This window comes from Phodopus roborovskii, unplaced genomic scaffold (assembly GCF_943737965.1).
Source record: "Phodopus roborovskii unplaced genomic scaffold, PHOROB, whole genome shotgun sequence".
Lineage (NCBI taxonomy): Eukaryota > Metazoa > Chordata > Mammalia > Rodentia > Cricetidae > Phodopus > Phodopus roborovskii.
In genome coordinates, this window is record NW_026126324.1 from 29,556 (window position 1) to 50,050 (window position 20,495).

The 20,495-nt window shown below is 59.9% G+C and overlaps 1 non-coding gene across 1 annotated transcript; it reads right to left on the reverse strand.

The window, feature by feature from the left end:
- Positions 1-17,374: 17,374 nt before the first annotated feature.
- On the reverse strand, positions 17,375-17,447 carry Trnak-cuu (transfer RNA lysine (anticodon CUU)). The gene has a single exon. It is a non-coding gene; the product is annotated as a tRNA-Lys (tRNA).
- Positions 17,448-20,495: the final 3,048 nt, after the last annotated feature.

Sequence of the window (20,495 nt, forward strand, 5' to 3'; positions counted from 1 at the left end):
CTGTCCCTGGCCCTGCACCTGGCCCTGGATGTGAACCTGGACTTGGCCCTGCACCTGGCCCTGGTCCTGGATATGGCCATGCCACTGGCACTGGCCATGTACCTGGCACTGGCCCTGCAACTGGCCCTGGCAATGACCCTGCACCTGTAACCTTGGCCCAGGCCCTGCACCTGGCCCTGAAACTGGCACTGGCCCTGCACCTGGCTTTGGCCCTGACACTGCACCTTGCAGTGGCCCTGAACCAGGCCCTGCACCTGGCCCTGCATCTGTCCCTGTCCCTGCACCTGGCCCTGGTCCTGCACCTGTCCCCGGCCCTGCACCTGGCCCTGGCCTTGGCCTTGCACCTGGACCTGGCCCTGACCCTCCACCTAGCCCTGGTATTGGCCCTGCACCTGGCACTGGACCTGCACCAGTCCCTGGCCCTGACCCTGCACCTGACCATGGCCCTGGCCCTGCACCTGGCCCTGAACCTGGCACTGGTCCTCCACCTGGCCCTGGCCCTGCACCTGGCCCTGCACCTACCCTGGCCCTGGAACTGGCCCTGAATCTGGCCATGCACCTGGGCCTGTCCCTGCACCTGGCCCTGTCCCTGCACCTGGCCCTGAACCTGGCCCTGGCCCTGCACCTGTCCCTGGCCCTGCAACTGGCCCTGGCCCTGACCGTGCACCTGACCTTTGACCTGGCCCTGCACCTGGCCCTACCTGGCACTGGTCCTCCACCTGGCCCTGGCCCTGCCCCTGGCCCTGGCCCTGCACCTACCCTGGCCCTGGAACTGGCCCTGAATCTGGCCATGCACCTGGGCCTGTCCCTGCACCTGGCCCTGACCATCCACCTGGCCCTAAACCTGGCCCTGGCCCTGCAACTCTCCCTGGTCCTGCACCTGGCCCTAGCCCTGACCCTGGCCCTCCATCTAGCCCTGGCCCTGCACCTGGAACTGGCCCTGGCCCTGTACCTGGAACTGTACCTTTCCCAGGCCCTGGCCCTTGCCTTGGCCCTGCACCTGGAACTGGCCCTGGTCTTGGCCCTGCACCTGGCCCTGGCCCTGCACCTGGCCCTGCACCTGGCCGTGCATCTGGCCCTGGAACTGGCCCTGAACCTGGGCCTGGTCCTGCACCTGGCCTTGGCCCTGCACCTGGCTCTGTCCGTGGCCTTGGCCTTCCACTTGGCCTTGGCCCTGCACCTGGCCATGAACCTGACCCTTGCCCTGCACCTGGCCCTGGCCCTGCACCTGGACCTGGCCCTGCACCTGGCCCTGCACCTGGCCCTGGCCCTCCACCTAGCCCTGGCCCTGGCCCTGCACCTGGATCTGGCCCTGCACCTGTCCCTGGCCCTGCACATGTCCCTGGCCCTGCACCTGGCCCTGGACCTGCACCTGGACCTGGCCCTGGCCCTGCACCTGGCCCTGCACCTGACCCTGGCCCTGGCCGTGGCCCTGCCCCTGGCCCTGCCTGGCCTGCACCTGGCCCTGGCCCTGCACCTGGACCTGCACCTGGCCCTGGCCCTGGCCATTGGCCCTGCACCTGGCCCTGGCCCTGGATACCTAGCCCTGCCCTGGGCACTGGCCCTGCACCTGGCCCTGGCCCTGCACCTGGCCCTGGCAATGACCCTGCACCTGTAACCTTGGCCCTGGCCCTGCACCTGGCCCTGAACCTGGCCCTGGCCCTGCACCTGGCTCTGGCCCTGGCCCTGCACCTTGCCCTGGCCCTGAACCTGGCCCTGCACCTGGCCCTGCACCTGGCCCTGGCCCTGGCACCTGGCCCTGGACCTGGCCCTGGCCCTGGCCCTGCACCTGGCCCTGGCCCTGGCCTTGCACCTGGCCCTGGCCCTGGCCCTGCACCTAGCCCTGGCCTTGGCCCTGCACCTGGCACTGGACCAGGCCCTGGCCCTGGCCCTGCACCTGACCTTGGCCCTGGCCCTGCACCTGGCCCTGAACCTGGCCCTGGCCCTCCACCTGGCCCTGGCCCTGCACCTGGCCCTGCACCTAGTCTTGGCCCTGGCCCTGGAACTGGACCTGGCCCTGCACCTGGGCCTGGCCCTGCACCTGGCCCTGTCCCTGCACCTGGCCCTGAACCTGGCCCTGGCCCTGCACCTGTCCCTGGCCCTGCACCTGGCCCTGGCCCTGCACCTGGCCCTGGCCCTGGCCTGCCCTGGCCCTGCACCTGGCCAAGGCCCTACCCTGCACCTGGCCCTGGCCCTGGCCCTGCACCTGGCCCTGGCTCTGGCCCTGCAACTGGCCCTGGCCCTTGCCCTGCACCTGGAACTGCACCTTGCCCAGGCTCTTGCCCTTGCCTTGGCCCTGCACCTGGCCCTGGCCCTGGCATTGGCCCTGCACCTGGCCCAGACCCTGCACCTGGCCCTGGCCCAGAACCTGGCCCTCCATCTAGCCCTGGCCCTGGCCCTGCACCTTGCCCTGGACCTGGTCCTGGACCTGGCCCTGTACCTGGCCCTGCACCTGGCCCTGGCACTGGCCTGCACCTGGCCCTGGCCTTGGCCCTGCACCAGACCTTGGCCTTGGCCCTGCACCTGGCCCTGGCCCTGACCCTGGCCCTCCACCTAGCCCTGGCCCTGGCCCTGCACCTGGCCCTGGACCTGGCCCTGGCCCTGCACCTGACCTTGGCCCTGGCCCTGCACCTGGCCCTGAACCTGGCCCTGGCCCTACCTGTCCGTGCACCTGGCACTGGCCCTGGCCCTGCACCTGGATCTGGCCCTGTACCTGTCCCTGGCCCTGCACCTGGCCCTGGCCCTGCACCTGGCCCTGGCCCTGCACCTGGCCCTGGCCCTGCACCTGGCCCTGCATCTGGCCCTGTACCTGGCCCTGCACCTGGCACCTGGACCTGGCCCTGCACCTGGCCCTGGACCTGCACCTGGCCCTGGCCCTGTACCTGGCCCTGCACCTAGCCCTGGCCCTGGCCCTGCACCTGACCTTGGCCCTGGCCCTGCACCTGGCCCTGAACCTGGCCCTGGCCCTACCTGTCCCTGCACCTGGCACTGGCCCTGGCCCTGCACCTGGCCCTGGCCCTGCACCTGGCCCTGGCCCTGCACCTGGCCCTGGCCCTGCACCTGGCCCTGGATGCCCTGAACCTGGACTTGGCCCTGCACCTGGCCCTGGCCCTGGACCTGGCCCTGCCCCTGGCACTGGCCCTGTACCTGGCACTGGCCCTGCACCTGGCCCTGGCCATGACCCTGCACCTGTCCCTGGCCCTGGCCCTGCACCTGGCCCTGAAACTGGCACTGGCCCTGCACCTGGCCCTGGCCCTGACACTGCACCTGGCCGTGGCCCTGAACCAGGCCCTGCACCTGGCCCTGCATCTGTCCCTGTCCCTGCACCTGGCCCTGGTCCTGCACCTGTCCCTGGCCCTGCACCTGGCCCTGGCCTTGGCCTTGCACCTGGACCTGGCCCTGACCCTCCACCTAGCCCTGGTATTGGCCCTGCACCTGGCACTGGACCTGCACCCTGGCCCTGGCCCTGGCCCTGCACCTGACCTGGCCCTGGCCCTGCACCTGGCCCTGAACCTGGCACTGGCCCTGCACCTGGCCCTGGCCCTGCACCTGGCCCTGCACCTACCCTGGCCCTGGACCTGGCCCTGCACCTGGCCCTGCACCTGGGCCTGTCCCTGCACCTGGCCCTGACCCTGCACCTGGCCCTGAACCTGGCCCTGGCCCTGCAACTGGCCCTGGCCCTGCAACTGTCCCTGGCCCTGACCGTGCACCTGACCTTTGACCTGGCCCTGCACCTGGCCCTACCTGGCACTGGTCCTCCACCTGGCCCTGGCCCTGCACCTGGCCCTGCACCTACCCTGGCCCTGGAACTGGCCCTGAATCTGGCCATGCACCTGGGCCTGTCCCTGCACCTGGCCCTGTCCCTCCACCTGGCCCTAAACCTGGCCCTGGCCCTGCAACTCTCCCTGGCCCTGCACCTGGCCCTAGCCCTGACCCTGGCCCTCCATCTAGCCCTGGCCCTGCACCTGGAACTGGCCCTGGCCCTGTACCTGGAACTGTACCTTTCCCAGGCCCTGGCCCTTGCCTTGGCCCTGCACCTGGAACTGGCCCTGGTCTTGGCCCTGCACCTGGCCCTGGCCCTGCACCTGGCCCTGGCCCAGACCCTGGCCCTCCACCTAGCCCTGGCCCTGGCCCTGCACCTTACCCTGGACCTGGCCCTGGCCCTGAACCTGGCCATGCACCTGGCCCTGGCCCTGGCCCTGGCTTGCACCTGGCCCTGGCCATGGACATGGCCCTGCAACTGTCACTGGCCCTGTAACTGGCACTGGCACTGCACCTAGACCTGGCCCTGAACCTGCACCTGGCCCTGGCCCTTCACCTGGCCCTGCACCTGGCCGTGCATCTGGCCCTGGAACTGGCCCTGAACCTGGGCCTGGTCCTGCACCCGGCCTTGGCCCTGCACCTGGCTCTGTCCGTGGCCTTGGCCTTCCACTTGGCCTTGGCCCTGCACCTGGCCATGAACCTGACCCTGGCCCTGCACCTGGCCCTGGCCCTGCACCTGGACCTGGCCCTGCACCTGGCCCTGGCCCTCCACCTAGCCCTGGCCCTGGCCCTGCACCTGGATCTGCCCCTGCACCTGTCCCTGGCCCTGCACATGTCCTTGGCCCTGAGGCTGGCCCTTGCCCTGCACCTGTCCCTGGACCTGCACCTTGATCTGGCCCTGGCCCTGCACCTGGCCCTGCACCTGACCCTGGCCTTGGATGTGAACATGGCCGTGGCCCTGCCCCTGGCCCTGTTCATGGCCTTGGCCCTGCATCTGTCCCTGGCCCTGCACCTGGACCTGGCCGTGGCCCTGCACCTGGCCCTGGCCTTGGCCCTGCACCTGGACCTGGCCCTGACCCTAGCCCTCTACCTAGCCCTGGCCCTGGCCCTGCACCTGGCCCTGGACCTGGCCCTGGCCCTGCACCTGGCCCTGCAACTGACCCTGGCCTTGGCCCTGGCCTTGGCCCTGCACCAGGCCCTGCTCCTGCACCTGGCCCTGGCCCACACCCTGGCCCTCCACCTAGCCCTGGCCCTGGCCCTGCACCTTACCCTGGACCTGGCCCTGGCCCTGTGCCTGGCCATGCACCTGGCCCTGGCCCTGGCTTGCACCTGGCCCTGGACATGGCCCTGCAACTGGCACTGGCCCTGTAACTGGCACTGGCACTGTACCTAGACCTGGCCCTGAACCTGCACCTGGCCCTGGCCCTTCACCTGGCCCTGCACCTGGCCATGCATCTGGCCCTGGAACTGGCCCTGAACCTGGGCCTGGTCCTGCACCTAGCCTTGGCCCTGCACCTGGCCCTGAACCTGGCCCTGGCCCCCTGGCCCTGCACCTGGCCCTGGCCCTGCACCTGGCCCTGCATATGGCCCTGTACCTGGCCCTGCACCTGGCACTGAACCTGGCCCTGCACCTAGCCCTGGACCTGCACCTGGCCCTGGCCATGTACCTGGCAGTGCACCTGGCCCTGGCCTTGGCCCTGCACCTGACCCTGGCCTTGGCCCTGCACCTGACCCTGGCCCTGACCCTGGCCCTCCACCTAGCCCTGGCCCCCCTGGCCCTGGCCCTGCACCCCTGGACCTAGACCTGGCTCTGCACCTGACCTTGGCCCTGGCCCTGCACCAGGCCCTGAACCTGGCCCTGGCCCGTACCTGGCCGTGCACCTGGCACTGGCCCTGGCCCTGCACATGGATCTGGCCCAGTACCTGTCCCTGGCCCTGCACCTGTCCCCCTGGCCCTGCACCTGGCCCTGGATGTGAACCTGGCCGTGGCCCTGCACCTGGCCATGTCCCTGAACCTGGCCCTGGCCCTGCACCAGGACATGCACCTGGCCCTGGCCCTGGCCTTGGCCCTGCACCTGGCCCTGGTCCTGGATATGGCCATGCCACTGGCACTGGCCATGTACCTGGCACTGGCCCTGCAACTGGCCCTGGCTATGACCCTGCACCTGAGCCTTGGCCCAGGCCCTGCACCTGGCCCTGAAGCCCTGGCACTGGCCCTGCACCTGGCTTTGGCCTTGACACTGCACCTTGCCGTGGCCCTGCACCTGGCCCTGCAACTGGCCCTGCATCTGTCCCTGGCCCTGCACCTGGCCCTGGTCCTGCACCTGTCCCCGGCCCTGCACCTGGCCCTGGCCTTGGCCTTGCACCTGGACCTGGCCCTGACCCTCCACCTAGCCCTGGATTGGCCCAGCACCTGGCACTGGACCTGCACCAGTCCCTGGCCCTGACCCTGCACCTGACCTTGGCCCTGGCCCTGCACCTGGCCCTGAACCTGGCACTGGTCCTCCACCTGGCCCTGGCCCTGCACCTGGCCCTGCACCTGCCCTGGCCCTGGACCTGGCCCTGAACCTGGCCATGCACCTGGGCCTGTCCCTGCACCTGGCCCTGTCCCTGCACCTGGCCCTGAACCTGGCCCTGGCCCTGACCCTCCATCTAGCCCTGGCCCTGGCCCTGCAACTGGCCCTGGCCTTTGCCCTGTACCTGGAACTGCACCTTGCCCAGGCTCTGGCCCTTGCCTTGGCCCTGAACCTGGCCCTGGCCCTGGCCTTGGCCCTGCACCTGGCCCTGGCCCTGGACCTGGCCCTGGCCCAGAACCTGGTCCTCCACCTAGCCCTGGCCCTGTACCTGGCCATGCACCTGGCCCTGGCCCTGGCTTGCACCTGGCCCTGGCCCTGGACATGGCCCTGCAACTGGCACTGGCCCTGTAACTGGCCCTGGCACTGCACCTAGACCTGGCCCTGAACCTGCACCTGGCCCTGGCCCTTCACCTGGCCCTGCACCTTGCCGTGCATCTGGCCCTGGAACTGGTCCTAAACCTGGGCCTGGTCCTGCACCTGGCCTTGGCCCTGGTCCTGGCCCTGTCCGTGGCCTTGGACTTGCAATTGGCCTTGGCCCTGCACCTGGCCCTGAACCTGACCCTGGCCCTGCACCTGGCCCTGGCCCTGCACCTGGCCCTGGCCTTGGCCCTGCACCTGGCCCTGGCCCTGAACGTGGCCCTCCACATAGCCCTGGCCCTGGCCCTGCAACTGGCCCTGAACCTGGCCCTGGCCCTACCTGTCCGTGAACCTGGCACTGGCCCTGGCCCTGCACCTGGATCTGGCCCAGTACCTTTCCCTGGCCCTGCACCTGGCCCTGGCCTTGCACCTGCACCTGGGCCTGGCACGGCACTGAACCTGGCCCTGCACCTGACACTGACCCTGCACCTGTGACCTTGGCCCTGCCTGCAACTGGCACTTGCCCTGCACATGGCCCTGGCCTTGCACCTGGCACAGGCCCTGCACCAGGCCCTGAAACTGGAACTGGCCCTGAACCTGGCTTTGGCCCTGACACTGCCCCTGGCAGTGGCCCTGAACCAGGCCCTGCACCTGGCCCTGCATCTGTCCCTGTCCCTGCACCTGGCCCTGGTCCTGCACCTGGCCCTGGCCCTGCACCTGGCCCTGGCCTTGGCCCTCCACCTAGCCCTGGTATTGGCCCTGCACCTGGCACTGGACCTGCACCAGGCCCTGGCCCTGCACCTGGACCTGGCCCTGACCGTGCACCTGACCTTTGCCCTGGCCCTGCACCTGGCCCTGAACCTGGCACTGGTCCTAAACCTGGCTCTGGCCCTGCACCTGGCCCTGGCCCTGCACCTACCCTGGCCCTGGAACTGGCCTTGAATCTGGTCATGCACCTGGGCCTGTCCCTGCACCTGGCCCTGTCCCTCCACCTGGCCCTGAACCTGGCCCTGGCCCTGCAACTCTCCCTGGCCCTGCACCTGGCCCTAGCCCTGACCCTGGCCCTCCATCTAGCCCTGGCCCTGGCCCTGCAACTGGCCCTGGCCCTGGCCCTGTACCTGGAAATGTACCTTTCCCAGGCCCTGGCCCTTGCCTTGGCCCTGCTCCGGGAATTGGCCCTGGTCTTGGCCCTGCACCTGGCCCTGGCCCTGCACCTGGCCCTGGCCCAGACCCTGGCCCTCCACCTAGCCCTGGCCCTGGCCCTGCACCTTACCCTGGACCTGGCCCTGGCCCTGTACCTGGCCATGCACCTGGCCCTGGCCCAGACCCTGGCTTGCAGCTGGCCCTGGCCCTGGACATGGCACTGCAACTGTCACTGGCCCTGTAACTGGCACTGGCACTGCACCTAGACCTGGCCCTGAACCTGCACCTGGCTCTTGCCCTTCACCTGGCCCTGCACCTGGCCGTGCATCTGGCCCTGAAACTGACCCTGAACCTGGGCCTGGTCCTGCACCTGGCCTTGGCCCTGCACCTGGCCATGAACCTGACCCTGGCCCTGCACCTGGCCCTGGCCCTGCACCTGGGCCTGGCCCTGCCCCTGGCCCTGGCCCTGCACCTGGCCCTGCATATGTCCCTGTACCTGGCCCTGCACCTGGCACTGAACCTGGCCCTGCACCTAGCACTGGACCTGCACCAGGCCCTGGCCATATATCTGGCAGTGCACCTGGCCCTGGCCTTGGCCCTGAACCTGGCCCTGGCCCTGCAACTGACCCTGGCCCTGCACCTGGACCTAGCCCTGGCCCTGGCCCTCCATCTAGCCCTGGCCCTGGCCCTGCAGATGGCCATGGCCCTGGCCCTGTACCTGGAACTGCACCTTGCCCAGGCCCTGGCCCTTGCCGTGGCCCTGCACCTGGCCCTGGCCCTGGCCTTGGCCCTGCCCCTGGGCCTGGCTCTGCACCTGGCCCGGGCCAAGACCCTGGCCCTCCACCTAGCCCTGGCCCTGGCCCTGCACCTTACACTGGACCTGGCCCTGGCCCTGGCCCTGGCTTGCACCTGGCCCTGGCCCTGGACATGTCCCTGCAACTGTCACTGGCCCTGTAACTGGCACTGGCACTGTACCTATACCTGGCCCTGAACCTGCACCTGGCCCTTGCCCTTCACCTGGCCCTGCACCTGGCCGTGCATCTGGCCCTGGAACTGGCCCTGAACCTGGGCCTTTTCCTGCACCTGGCCTTGGCCCTGCACCTGGCCTTGAACCTGAACCTGGCCCTGCACCTGGCCATGGCCCTGCACCTGGGCCTGGCCCTGCAACTGGCCCTGGCCCTGCACCTGGCCCTGCATATGGCCCTGTACCTGGCCCTGCACCTGGCACTGATCCTGGCCCTGCACCTAGCCCCGGACCTGCACCTGGCCCTGGCCATGTACCTGGCAATGCACCTGGCCCTGGCCTTGGCCCTGCACCTGACCCTGGCCTTGGCCCTGCACCTGTCCCTGGCCCTGACCCTGGCCCTCCACCTTGCCCTGGCCCTGGCCCTGACCCTGGCCCTGGCCCTGCACCTACCCTGGCCCTGGAACTGGCCCGGAATCTGGCCATACACCTGGCCCTGTCCCTGCACCTGGCCCTGAACCTGGCCCTGGCCCTGCAACTGACCCTGGCCCTGCACCTGGACCTAGCACTGGCCCTGGCCCACCATCTAGCCCTTGCCCTGGCCATGCAGCTGGCCCTGGCCCTGGCCCTGTACCTGGAACAGCACCTTGCCCAGGCCCTGGCCCTTGCCATGGCCCTGCACCTGGCCCTGGCCCTGGCATTGGCCCTGGCCTTGGCCCTGCACCTGGGCCTGGCCCTGCACCTGGCCCTGGCCAAGACCCTGGCACTCCAACTAGCCCTGGCCCTGGCCCTGCACCTTATCCTGGACCTGGCCCTGGCCCTGAACCTGGCCATGCACCTGGCCCTGGCCCTGGCCCTGGCTTGCACCTGGCCCTGGCCATGGACATGGCCCTGCAACTGTCACTGGCCCTGTAACTGGCACTGGCACTGCACCTAGACCTGGCCCTGAACCTGCACCTGGCCCTGGCCCTTCACCTGGCCCTGCACCTGGCCGTGCATCTGGCCCTGGAACTGGCCCTGAACCTGGGCCTGGTCCTGCACCTGGCCTTGGCCCTGCACCTGGCTCTGTCCGTGGCCTTGGCCTTCCACTTGGCCTTGGCCCTGCACCTGGCCCTGAACCTGACCCTGGCCCTGCACCTGGCCCTGGCCCTGGCCCTGGCCCTGCACCTGGCCCTGGCCCTGCACCTGGCCCTGCATATGGCCCTGTACCTGGCCCTGCACCTGGCACTGAACCTGGCCCTGCACCTAGCCCTGGACCTGCACCAGGCCCTGGCCTTGTACCTGGTAGTGCACCTGGCCCTGGCCTTGGCCCTGCACCTGACCCTGGCCTTGGCCCTGCACCTGGCCCTGGCCCTGACCCTGGCCCTCCACCTGACCTTGGCCATGGCCCTGCACCTGGCCCTGAACCTGGCCCTACCTGTCCGTGCACTTGGCACTGGCCCTGGCCCTGCACCTGGATCTGGCCCAGTACCTGTCCCTGGCCCTGCACCTCTCCCTGGCCCTGCACCTGTCCCAGGCCCTGCACCTACCCTGGCCCTGGAACTGGCCCTGAATCTGGCCATGCACCTGGGCCTGTCTCTGCACCTGGCCCTGTGCCTGCACCTGGCCCTGAAACTGGCCCTGGCCCTGCATCTAGCCCTGGCCCTAGCCCTGCAGGTGGCCCAGGCCCTGGCCCTGCACCTGGCCCTCGTCCTGCACCTGTCCCTGGCCCTGCACTGGGCCCTGGCCCTGCACTGGGCCCTGGCCCTGGCCTTGGCCCTGCACCTGGCCCTGGCCCTGACACTGGCCATCCACCTAGCCCTGGCCCTGGCCCTGCACCTTGCCCTGGACCTGGCCCTGGTCTTTGCCCTTTCACTGTCCTTGTCCCTGGCTTTTCTGTCCTTGGCCCTGGCACTGCACCTGGCCCTGATATAGGCCCTGGCCCTGGCCCTGGCCCTGCACCTGGCCCTGGCCCTGCACCTGGCCCTGGCCCTGCCCGCCCCGCCTGGCCCTGGCCATGGCCCTGCACCTGGCCCTGGCCTTGGCCCTGCACCTGGCCCTCCACCTAGCCCTGCCCTGGCCCTGCACCTAGCCCTGGACTTGGCCCTGGCCTTTGCCCTTTCACTGGCCCTGTCCTGGCTATTCTGTGATTGGCCCTGGCACTGCACCTGGCCCTGATATAGGCCCTGGCCCTGGCCGTTCTGGCCATTACCAGGTGCAGGGCCAGGGCCAGGTGCAGGCGCAGGGTCAGTGCCTGTGACAGGTTCAGGGCCATGACCAGGGTCAGGGCAGGGCCTGGGCCAGGGCCTGGGTCAGGGTCAGGGCCAGGGCCAGGGGCAGGGCCAGGTGCAGGGCCAGGGCCAGAGTCAGGGTCAGGGCCAGGGCCAGGTGTAGGGCCAGTGCCAGGGCCAGGTGCAGGGCCAGGGGGCAGGGCCATGGCCGGGGCCATGGTCAGTGCCAGGTGCAGGGCCAGGGCCAGGGCCAGGTTCAGGCTCAGGGCCAGGTGCATGGCCACGGCCAGGTGCAGGGCCAGGGCCAAGGCCAGGTGCAGGGCCAGGTGCAGGGCCAGGGCCAGGTGCAGGGCCAGGGCCAGGTGCAGGGCCAGGGACAGGGCCAGGGCCAGGTGTAGGGCCAGGGCCAGGTGCAGGGCCAGTGCCAGGGCCAGGTGCTGGGCCAGGGTAATGGCCAGGTGCAGGGCCTGGACCAGGTGCATGGCCATGGCCAGGTAGAGTGCCAGAGCCAGGGCCAGGTTTAGGGCCAGGGCAGGGCCAGGTGCAGGGCCAGGACCAGTTGCAGGGCCAGGTGCAGGGCCTGGGCCAGGTGCAGGGCCAGGGCCAGGTGCAGGGCCAGTGCTAGGGCCCGGTGTAGGGCCAGGTGCAGGGTCATTGCCAGGGCTTTTTGCTGGGCCAGGTCCAGGTCCAGGTCCATCGCCAGTGCGAGGGCCAGGTCAGGGCCAGGGCCAGGGCCAGGTGCAGGGCCAGTGCAAGGGGCAGGGCCAAGGCCAGTGCCAGGGCCAGGGACAGAACAGCCAGGGACATGGCCAGTGAAAGGGCAAATGCCAGGGCCAGGTCCAGGGCCAGGTTCAGAGCCAGGGACAGAATGGCCAGTGACAGAACCAGGGTGAGAAAAGCCAGGGCCAGTATGGCCAAGGCAATAACTGCCAGGGCCAGATTAATTCAAGGCCAGTGCCAGAACGGCCAGGGACAGAACTGCCATGTCCAGAATTGCCATGGCCAGGGCCAAAACGTCCAGGGCGATAACTACCATGGCCAGATCATTCAAGGCCGGGCCAGAACTGCAAGGGACAGAAAGACCAGGGACAGGGACAGACAGGCCAGTTTCAAGGATAGAACAACCAGAACCAGTTCCAGAGCGAGTGCTTGGGCCACAGCAAGAAAGGAAGTCCAGGGCCAGGGCCAAATCAGCCAGGGCTAAGTTCAGATCAGCCAGGGCTAAGTTCAGAATGGCCAGGGCCAGAAATCCATGGGCAAAGGCCAGAAAGGCCAGGGCCAGAACGGCAAGGGCCAGGGCCAGGGCCAGAAAGTCCTATACCAGAACCCAGGACCTGAAGGACCAGGTTCAGGGCAAGAAAATCCAGAGCCAGAAAGGACAGTGCTAGAATGTACAGGGCAAGTGCCAGAAGGGCCATGGCTTATATAACCAGGCCAGACCCAGAAGGGCCAGGGCCAGTACGGCAAAAGCCAGAATGACCTGGGTAAGGGTCATAATGGCCAGGGTCAGGAACATGACCTGGGCCAGTGTGAGGGGAAGGACAGAACAGCCAGGGTCAGTGTGAGGGCCAAGGACAGAACAGCCAGGGCCAGGGCCAATATCAGGGCCATGTCCAGTTCCAGGGCCAGTGACAGAACATACAGGGATAGGGCCAGTGACAGGGCAAAGGCCAGGTCCAGGTCCAGGGCCAGGTTCAGGGCCAGTGACAGAATGGCCAGAGACACAACCAGGGTGAGAACGACCAGGACCATAACTACCATGGCCAGATCGTTCAAGTCCGGGCCAGAACAGCAAGGGACAGAAAGGCCAGGGCCAGGGACAGACCAGCCAGGTTCAAGGTTAGAACAACCAGACCCTTTTCCAGAGCAAATGCTTGGGCCAGAGCAAGAAAGGAAATGGCCAGGGCCAGGGCCAGGGCCAAATCAGCCAGGGCTAAGTCCAGATTAGCCAGGGCTAAGTCCAGAAGGGCCAGGGCCAGAAATCCAAGGGCAAAGGACAGAAAGGCCAGGGCCAGAACGGCCAGGGCCAGAGCCAATATCAGGGCCAGGTCCAGTGCCAGGGCCAGGGACAGAACATCTAGGGACAGGGCCAGTGACAGTGCTAAGGCCAGGGCCAGGTCCAGGGCCAGGTTCAGGGCCAGGGACAGAATGGCCAGGGACAGAACAAGGGTGAGAAAGGCCAGTGCCTGAATGGCCAGGGCCATAAAAGCAAGGGCCAGATCGTTCAAGGCTGGGCCAGAACAGCAAGGGACAGCAAGGCCAGGGCCAGGGACAGACCGGACAGGTTCAAGGATAGAACAACCAGACCCAGTTCCAGAGCAAATGCTTGGGCCAGAGCAAGAAAGGAAATGGCCAGGGCCAGGGCCAAATCAGCCAGGGCTAAGTCCATATCAACCAGGGCTAAGTCCAGAACGGCCAGGGCCAGAAATCCAAGGGCAAAGGACAGAAAGGCCAGGGCCAGAATGGCCAGGGCCAGGGCCAGGGCCAATATCAAGGCCAGGTCCAGTGCCAGGGCCAGGGACAGAACATCCAGGGACAGGGCCAGTGACAGGGCAAAGGCCAGGGCCAGGTTCAGTGCCAGGGACAGAATGGCCAGGCACAGAACCAGGGTGAGAAAAGCCAGGGCAAAAATGGCCAAGGCAATAACTGCCAAGGCCAGATCGTTCAAGGCCAGGGCCAGAATGGCCAGGGACAGAACAGCCATGTCCAGAATTGCCCTGGCCAGGGCCAGAACGTCCAGGGCCATAACTACCATGGTCAGATCGTTCAATGCCGGGTCAGAACAGCAAGGGACAGAAAGGCCAGGGCCAGGGACAGACCGGACAGGTTCAAGGATAGAACAACCAGTCCCAGTTCCAGAGCAAGTGCTTGGGCCACAGCAAGAAAGGAAAGGACCAGGGCCAGGGCCAGGGCCAGGGCCAAGGCCAAATCAGCCAGGGCTAAGTCCAGATCAGCCAGGGCTAAATTCAGAACGGCCAGGGCCAGAAATCCATGGGCAAGGGCCAGGGCCAGGGCCAGAAAGTCCTGTACCAGAACCCAGGACCTGAACGACCAGGATCAGGGCAAGAAAGCCAGAGCCAGAAAGGCCAGTACTAGAATGTCCAGGGCAAGTGCCAGAATGGCCATGGATTGTATGGCCAGGCCAGTCCCAGAATGGCCAGGGCCAGTACGGCAAGAGTCAAAATGACCTGGGTAAGGGTCAGAAGGGCCAGGGCAGGAACATGGCCAGGGCCAGTGTGAGGGCCAAGGACAGAACAGCCAAGGCCAGGGCCAGGGCCAGGGCCAGGGCCAGGGCCAGGTCCAGGGCCAGGACCAATCCTGCACATTTGCTTTGTATTATATAAAGCAATTCATATTGGAGGAAACTGTTAATATTTTAACCACCTAATTACCTGGGTTAAGGAATGAGCGCTCACAATATTGTGTATTCACAAGTTAAGATATGTTTGGTTAAAGATTTGATTTAATTTTAATTATGTAGTGCCAGTGCATGTATTTGTGTTTGCTCCCACTTGTTCCCAAGAATTTTAGCCTTTTGTAAGAATAGTAATACTATTCTTAAAAAGAAGAGAATAAATACAAAAGTAAAATTAATGAAAATTTAAAGCATATATATTCAGTTTGAACACTTATGAAAACAAAAAAGAAAACAGTAAATAATCTATATCAAGGGTCATAATAGGCTTAGAATGCAAATATATGCAAAACAAAATAAGAAAGCTAAATATGGAATTTTTCATCTCTAAAGCACTCCCATATACTCGGTACCGGTTTCTGCAATAAGGTGGTCATAAAAGAAATCAATGTTTCTTTCATAGAGACATTTTCATTTGAAATACTCAAGACTTTTTCTAAAATGTGACTCCCTGGAAAATGAGAATTTTATGAGTCTACAGTTGCCGTGGTAGTAGGCCAGAATGGACCCCACAAAGTTGACTTAGGATCTCCACACGAATGTCATTGTCTAAAACCAGGTAATTAATTTACAGACACACACAACAGAATTTGTTCTGTTTCTTTTTCTGGTAAAAATGTCTTTGACATGGTATTTTATAGCATCTTTGCATAATCCATTTTGAAGGCAATACTTCAAGTTGAAGCACCCATGGGCAAATAGTGAGGACATGAAGAAGCATGGAATTTGAAGTAATAATTACTTATATTCATATCCACAGCACAATAAGCTATGTTGTGGAATAATGGCATATGCCACGGGGTTGCTCATGCTGCCTGAGTGAGTTCCAGCATTTTTAAGTTGCAGATCAAACTCAATTCTCCAGCACGTGTGGAACAAAGTGTTGTGGACTGGAGTTTGTAAGCCTGTAATCAGAAACAGCAGCTCAGTCCTATTGCGGTAAATAAGGATCAGGATAAACAAATAGGCCGAATAGATGTTTATTCAGGGAGAAATAACTTACAACCTAGACAGATGAACACCAGGAAATTCAACCCGATCCTCTCCTGTCCGAGTCACGCCAGAAAGAGAGCGCCTTCCTGGCCCCCTCCGACCTCCTTCCTCAGGTCACCTCCGCCCATCGCTCCACCCCCCAATGGGCGTGGTCAGTGCTACAGAAGGATTACCTCACTACAATTCCCCTTTTAGTCTAAAGAAAATATTTAGGCTTAATACAAAACTATATACAAAACTGTGAATAACAAGTGTGCTCTAAGAAAAGGAAAATCGAGAACAAAATGACCTACATATCTAGTCCTAGGGTGAGGGCATAATGGAGTTTACAATAGAGTTGTCCTAAGCTGGAAAACGTAAGTCTAATACCTAATATATCTAACTAGGAAGAGAGAATAATAGTTGTGATAGTTTAATCTTCAACCTCATCAAGACCTGAGAAGGAAAATAACAATACTAGAGTAGACAGGAAATGCGGATGGACAACTTCCAAAAGGTGCAGCCAGGACAGAAACAGCAAGCCACCTGAACAGTCACCCTAGGTCTCACAGCGACGTTGGTACACCCAGATTTGGCTAAGGCCAAGAGAACTTGACAGACCACAAAAACAGCAGGGAAATAGAATGGCTGTCTTACCCTGACTTGGCAAGGTCAAGCAGTCTTCTATATTTGTCTCCTGCAAGCACATAGGACTGCATGTCCAAATCAGTGGTCAAGGTGGGGGCAATTCTATGCCCAACAGGCCATTAGCTGAGGCGAGATTGAACTCCAGCAGGAGCAACAACAGTGTCCAACATATTTTCGAGAAAGTGCACGGTGCTATCAGGAGCAACAGTGTCTCATGTCAATGGAGTACTAATATTAAAACATTTAAATGCCATGTTCTGCATGTCTATGAAGTGATTGAAGATTAAGCATCTATATCTGACTAATCTCATAGGTACAGGAAATGTGAGTGAAGATAATCTGTAATACTCGGGAACTTAGCTAAAAAGACTGATTAAAACTTTCCTCAGTAAAGCAGGAACAAATACTTAAACAATATAACTATTTACATATACCTACATGTAAATCCCTAAAATAGAGGTAGAGTATAAGTGTCAAGACAAGAGGTAGAACTATAAAGGGCAGCAAGATAAATATCCCAAATTGTATCAATATACAAAATGTCTTGAATACAGGAAAAGTATACATACATAGAATATGGTAAAAAATAATGTGTATAAAATATTATAAGTGGAAACATTTAACACAATATAACAAAATATAAACTTAATTTTACATAGCTTACCACATAGGAATACATAACAATGTAAGCTGTAAAATACTATCTCATTCTTACTCAAATTCTCAAGAAAATAGGCTAATCTACCTAAATCCCATCTAAACCATATCTTTACCAACCATTCCCTATTCCTGTCTAAAAGATAAACCTGAGTGTAAGCATCACCCAATCCCAAATAACTAAAACCAACCCAAAGACGATGACTATTATCCCAAAATTCCAAGGGTAGGGAAAGGGGGCGTAGTCATATTAAGATTACTTTCTGCTGAAATGGGAGGATGATTGCTCCAATGGATCCTGTAGGAAGAAAATTTTTAGCAACCAAATTTCTCAACAGAACTGGCTGTGACATATGTAGTTAGTCACTGTGTGGCAGAAAATTCTTGACTGTAGTTCTATTTGAAACTGGCCAGCGTGTAATAAAAAGGTGCACAATTACAGCTAGCTAGTCATGAGTTGTCTCGAGCAAAACAGTCTCAAACCGGTTTTAGGGTGATGTTTGTAGTTCTGATGCATCAGGTTGAGTCAAGTGGAAACGATGATGTGGGGCCCCATCTTCTTTTCGGAGAGTTTAAAGGGCAGGAGTCTCTGTGTATCATTTGGGACTGGCGTCGCAGCGGCAGGACAATACCAGGTGGCGGGCAGAAAAACAGTACTCGTTACAGATGGCGCCCAATGTGGGGCACGAACCCACGACCCTGAGATTAAGAGTCTCATGCTCTACCGACTGAGCTAGCCAGGTGGGTGCCGCCGGGCGGGTGCCGCCCGGGCGGGTGCCGCCAAGAGCCTCTGTGCTAATGCAAAGTCCCGTGCGGAAATGGGCAAAAAATGTTAAGCGGTGAGTGCCTTCTCAGGTCTGCTTTAGCGGCAAAGATCTCCTTTGCAGTAAGGAAGAGGCAAATGTCCCAAAGCTGTGGTGAGTCCACCTGGTTAAACCCTGCCCATTGGGGAAGGTGGGGGAGGGGGGCGGCTTCTGCCGCCTGGGGGCAAAACCCAGGTAAATCCCACTTCTGACACCAGATATTGTGGTAAATAAGGATCAGGATAAACAAATAGGCCGAATAGATGTTTACTCAGGGAGAAATAACTTACAACCTAGACAGATGAACACCAGGAAATTCAACCCGATCCTCTCCTGTCCGAGTCACGCCAGAAAGAGAGCGCCTTCCTGGCCCCCTCCGACCTCCTTCCTCAGGTCACCTCCGCCCATCGCTCCACCCCCCAATGGGCGTGGTCAGTGCTACAGAAGGACTACCTCACTACACAGTCCCATGTCAATTCCTCAGTCAGTGAGTGTGGACAGGTGGAAGACAAGCTATCATTGATGAAAGGAAGACAGAGACATAATATGATGTCAGGCAGGTTCAGTCAGTACTGTAAGCTCCATTTTATTCATACACCAAACTTAAGTAGTCAAACAAAGGTGCGGCAATGGAAGGGGACATCTATTAATATGTATAAAGGGAAAACAGAAATTGCTTCCACTAATGCTAAAGGTACTCCATAATTGCAGATACTATGTGTCTTCAGTCACCCAATTGCTGCACTTCCTCCCTTACTTCAGGGTGGTTAACCTGTCTACTCCCAAATCATTGCTATTTAGATAGGAGACATTCATCATCAAGGCACAGGTGTCCTGTAGCAGGAAAGATAATGTCTTAAGGAAAATAGGAGTTACTGGAGCACTTTGAACTCATGACAAGTTGGAATGGATTCCCATGTAGGAGATGAGAAACTTCAGACTGGCAGAATATATTCCAGGGCTGCCAAAGCCATACAGAAGCCTTGTATGTAAACAGATGATGAGGTCTACCTTTAACTGCTTGGTGGCAGTGCAAATGTTTAATCCCAGGACACAGGAGGCTGCCTGATTTTGCTTAGGTTGAGGCCAGCCAAATCCACAGAATGAGTTTAAGTCCTGCAGAGATAAACCCTGTTTTGAAAACAAAAACAAAACAGAACAAAGTCACATAAAGGAAAAATCAGATCAACCTTCTGGTGGTAGCCTACATGTATAAATGGTATTGAAGCAGGAAGCTTTCCCTCTTTGGCTACTTACCCTAGCTCTGGGTACCAAGTTTATTCCTTTACTGCCATTAGAGCCTACTTTTTTGGAATTTTGATGTACAATGACCACCTGACACATCCATCCTTATAAACTAAAAAACTGCTGTACTCTTCAGATTCCCATTGGTAGGCAACCATTGTTGGACTAAATATATCACAGCTTGTGAGATATCGTAATAAATCCACTTTCTCCATATATGAAGAGATTCATCCTACATTCCTTTTCATGCAGAGAACCTTGGTTACTGCAGCTGGCGTTTGTTTTGTTTTATTTTTTATATGCTTACTGAAGATGTATTCCTCTGTAAATATTCAATTTTCCATGAAGACTACTTTTCTCATTATGATGCCTTTGCCAAGTGTTTGCTCTGAATTTCAGGGATAAAATTCTACATTCATGGAGCCATCATCCGGCATTCTGCCACGAGAAAGATCATTTATCTTTTTTTGAGATGTGGCCCCTGGTTTTCTTTCCTGATTATCTGGAGTTCCTGTGACAAACAGGTAAAAAGAAAATTTAGTTCAACTTAACTCAGAGTTTAACCAAATAACAAATAACACATTTTGCATTCCTAAATCTCTTTGTGGTAGTTAACGAATATTTGGAGCTCCCTTGCAACTTTTTCACCAATAATCACTCAATCCATTTAAGAAAGTATATTTAGCTAGCAACACTGTGTCTACAAGGAAGAAAGGTAAATGCCTGTGTACTACAGAATGATAGCACGGGTCAGCAATAGGAAATTGCTATAGAAATTCACATCACTGCTGATATATAAAAGTCTTTGTGCTAGATGGAAATCAGTAACCATTGCAATTTGTCCTTAAGCACTCTGCAACCACCTGGGAGGTGCTTTTTTCACTCAGGCCTTAATAGCTAATCAGGCCCCTTTGTGACCTGCCTGTCAAAAGAATTGCAGGGCCCTTCTGGTCTGGATTTGAAGAGAAACTGCAGCCAGTGGTTTTGAGTGATGTGCTTTGAGGAAGGGGAAACTGGAAAACCACAGCATGGTGAGTGAGGGGCTGCCGCCCTCAGATCGGTAGTGGGAGATAGTGAGGTGATGGATCCAGTGTGGTGGATATTCGCTGGATCTGGTTGGGAAGCTGCAAGGAGACAACCTGTCCCGTGAGTTCTCATATATTCCTTGAAAAAACCAGAAGCTAGAGGCAGTCCACCAAAAACTATTCTGTGGGCTGTATCTGCTTTGAGTACTGTAAGCAGGAAGGTGTCTATGGAAATATTTTTTAAGTCAACTTCTACATACTTCAGGTGCACCCACTGAAAGCAAGGCAACAAACTTCCAGAGGCCTTTTAGTTAAGTATCTTTTATGAGTTCATCCATTTGCATTTTAATTTTATGTGTAAGATCCATGTATTGTTAATTTTCTGCAGGTTGTAAAAGGCATCTCATGTAAGGGTAGCACCGCACTATTGAGCAGTGATCTACAAGAGTTGAATTTGTAACAGAAATGATTTACAAATGCTTTTGAGATATTATGTCTCATAAAGTAGTATTTAACTGAGGTAGTACTGCGTCTAAAACACACAAAGATAAGTGTATGCTGACAAGTCCCGTTAGAATGTTGAATGCTAGATACACATTTGTTCTCCATGATTTTCGAGACATTTGACTCCAAACCATTACACAGAAGCTACTCCTGTGTTGCAAAGCATCTAGTCCCTTACCCTTATCATAGAACTGCCCCATAACAAGCTGCTCAG